Source organism: Octopus bimaculoides, chromosome 6 (genome assembly GCF_001194135.2).
Source record: "Octopus bimaculoides isolate UCB-OBI-ISO-001 chromosome 6, ASM119413v2, whole genome shotgun sequence".
Lineage (NCBI taxonomy): Eukaryota > Metazoa > Mollusca > Cephalopoda > Octopoda > Octopodidae > Octopus > Octopus bimaculoides.
In genome coordinates, this window is record NC_068986.1 from 30,102,618 (window position 1) to 30,106,293 (window position 3,676).

The 3,676-nt window shown below is 30.8% G+C and overlaps 1 protein-coding gene across 5 annotated transcripts in view; it reads left to right on the forward strand.

Moving 5' to 3' along the window:
• Window positions 1-3,676, forward strand: part of LOC106869351 (disks large-associated protein 1) — a 374,528-nt gene that overhangs the window by 114,965 nt on the left and 255,887 nt on the right. For all 5 annotated transcript variants that reach the window (XM_052968669.1, XM_014915068.2, XM_052968667.1 and 2 more), the window contains exon 2: window positions 319-331. The gene's annotated coding sequence lies outside the window, so the exon portion shown is untranslated. The remainder of the gene's footprint in view (window positions 1-318; window positions 332-3,676) is intronic.

The window sequence follows — 3,676 nt, forward strand, 5'->3', positions numbered from 1 at the left end:
ATATATATATATATATATATATATATATATATATATATATATATATATAAATCAACATTTTAATAATAAATAATAGTAATATACCAACAGATAACTTTATAGCTGTCATAACAGATAAGGAAGTCGCTAACTTGGTTTATAAATTCATTGATACACAGATATCAATACATAACTTGATAAATCAAATGAAATTATTGTCCAAGACTTTGTAATCCCATATAAAATGTTAAATGTCTCCAAAGTTTTCAAATGTTTGTGATAATTCATCATTGCAACTTGTATGATTTTTATTAAAATTATTTTCTATTTCTTTTTCAGGTACTATTAAGTGGTAAGTATCTTCTAAATTTTACATAAATAATGATTTTTTCAGGCATAATTTTGGTGGATGAGTTTTGGTTTCTAAAAATACTTAGAAACAAACACAGAGTTTTGAGGAATTAAATGGAACTTATGGAATCTACTTCTGGAAGAGAATATCTACAACTAGTACTTATTTTCTTCTTCTTTTACCATTCTTGTTACAATTTTCTTCCTCTTTTACCATTTTTGTTACAATATTCTACATTAATTTTGAAAATAATGAAATATTTCATAAAATAACTCTGCTATTATTAAATGGCATTTAAAGCAAAACTTAACATGAAATTTTGATTGAAGGATTTAACTAAAACCATTTTAAAACTAGAAGTTTATATTATTGAACCAAGGGTAGTTGCATGCAGATTGGTATCAAAACGTACCCTTTAGCATTTAAACTGACCATAGCTGGCTAAAATATTCTACCTGTTTTATGCTCAAGCTATTAAATTCTGGCTTTTCATACCTACCACACATAGTCATTCTAAAAAATCTCAAAACTATGATGAATTCAAAACAATGTGAGTAAATAAGTATTAAATTTGACAGATTAATCTCAATGTTAAAGACTTAAGGAACAAAAACTAAGTTAATTTTGAGAGAATTTAAGATTTTGAACTCCGAAGTGATTCATATTTACAAATATGTTAGACTGAAGCACGGTAGATGAGAAGTTATGATTCTAAATGCAGAATATACATTCAAAACTTATTTATGCATGATATTCTACTGGAAGTAGGCACAACATGACGAAGTAGATAATGCTAGAAGAGTTTTCAATTATAATAACCATATGCTCCAACTATTAGAAAATATTTTTAAAAATTAGAAAATATTAAAAAAAGCTAAAATGGAATCCACTGGATGTGTGTTTAATTAGTCTCAATAACACTGAACAGATGAGACAAATATTCACAGGATAGGATACTAGTCTATCAAAGTTAACTTTCCAGAAAGCTTCTCAGTTATTTATTATGATTTTACCTCCTCAAGACACAAAAAATGCCTATGACCTGCCATACAGATCTGTATTTATATGATTGTAATCCATTGCTTTATCTACATGTCCTCCTGGCATCCTGCCTCAGTAAACCATCAAGTGGATCTTCTCTATAGGTTACCCAGACTTCTTGGAATAGCAGCCAAATCCCCTTCAAAATATATCCTATTATCTTAAAAATTGAGAAGGATACAGTGAACAATGTAGTTCAAAGTACAAATGCCTGAAAAAAGGCAGGATGGTCATTAGTGGAATAGGTTGATTACAAGTTTGTTTTATCAGAGCTGACCTGAGGGCTAAGTGACAACATCCAGTCCATATTGTTATTTCTGTGTGCATATCTTATTTTATGCACTTGTGTGCACTGATATGTATAAATTAAATTAAATTAACTTTGTTAAACATGAAATAGTTTATTCCATTTAATATCATTAAATCATTAAAAACACTCTTCATCAAACTTTGAACTCAGCTATCCTCACTGAACCAAGCCAGATACTTATAGTAAGATTATTATCCTCTTAGGTGATGGTTAATTCTATCGTTTATGATTGCCATATTTAAAAGTAGATTCAAGATGTGTGTTGGGGAGAGAAGCGATTAATGTAATTATTTTAATCAGCAGCTCTACTTTGACCATTATCCTTAATTGCTTTGCCAAATGAGAGTGAATAACACGAAGAAACAAGAAATGGACAAGAAAATGTTAAGATGGAAAGATTTAAGGAAAATTTCGTTAGAGCTAATAAAATTCTCATTATCTATAGACATTGTTACCCTTTTGTGATCATATTTCTAATGAAATACTCTGCCTATGTGTTTCAATTATTTTTTAAAATAAACAAGATTTAGTTGGTGTTTTGAAAATGACTTGAGAAAACATTGTTACATAAAATCTTTGATGGAAAGTTTAAATTTAGATATGAACACTTTAAACTGGGAAGGTTTTTTTTATCATAGAAGCAGGGGCAGTCTCAGGCGGGTTGATGTCAAAAAGGTCTGCAGTAAACAGCTTCTAACTCTTATGAAAGCTAAATTCTTCAAAAGTCAAGAGGCACAACACAACTAGCATAAGATTTTTTTAATTTGAAAACTCTCGCAAAATTTTAATTTGGCTAATTAGAACAGAAACAACTTATTAATTTAATTAAAAGTTTAAAAGTAAATTACTCATGTTTCAGAAAATGTGCTTTTAAATTTCACAATCTGTTGCATAAAAAACATCCAGTCTGGCAGATTATATTACTTATAAACACTTTAATTAAAACTTACTATAGCAATTTTACTACTACTACTATGGTTTTCTTCTCTTCCTTTTCCTTTCTCTCATTCCTCTAGATTTTGATGAAGTTTAGAATAGGTTAGTATTGCTTCATACAGTAATATTTATGCTGGAACTAACATATTGATGGCAATACAAGCACTCCAACAAAACTAGAAATTATTACCAGAAATAGCATGGCTAGTTATTATGACTTTTTAATTAGGCATAAAAAAAATGAATAAGGAGTGCCTAAGGTCATAATACATGTACTTGCATTAAGATATGAGCTCAAAAACCATTAACTAAAAGTCTGTTATCACAGTCACTCATCCATGTTTCTTATTAATATCTTAAATGAATGCAAAGTATTTCAAATTTAGTTTAATATTTTGCCCAGAGACACAAGCAAATCACAACTGCCAAAGAAAAAGAATGTTTTTCTTTCTACAGTTGCTTTTCTCAGTTGTTTTCTTTGTTATTTTCTTTTCTCTCATTACCAACAAAATAAAGATATCTAACCATATTTAGCCATTTCATTTCCCTGACAATACTCATATTCTTGGAAACCAAATCAAAACGATGTTCAACTCATTAGCATGAGAAAGTTATTGTTGATTGGGCATTATATTTAACCCTTTAACATCTACACCAGCCACAAGTGCCCTTAATTACTTATTGCATATAACCATCGGGAAGGGGGTGGGTGCGCTGAAAGTGTAGCTGTTAGAATAATAGCCTGGGCAAAGTTTAGAGAGCTCTTACCCCTGCTGGCGACAAAGGGACTCTCACTCAGAGTAAAAGGCAGACTGTATGACGCATGCATACGAACAGCCATGCTACATGGCAGTGAAACATGGGCTGTAACTGCTGAGGACATACGTAAGCTCGCAAGGAATGAAGCCAGTATGCTCCGTTGGATGTGTAATGTCAATGTGAATACCCGTCAGAGTGTAAGTATCTTGAGAGAAAAGCTGAACATTAGAAGCATCAGTTGTGGTGTGCAAGAGAGACGATTGCGCTGGTATGGACATGTGGTGAGAATGGATGAGGAT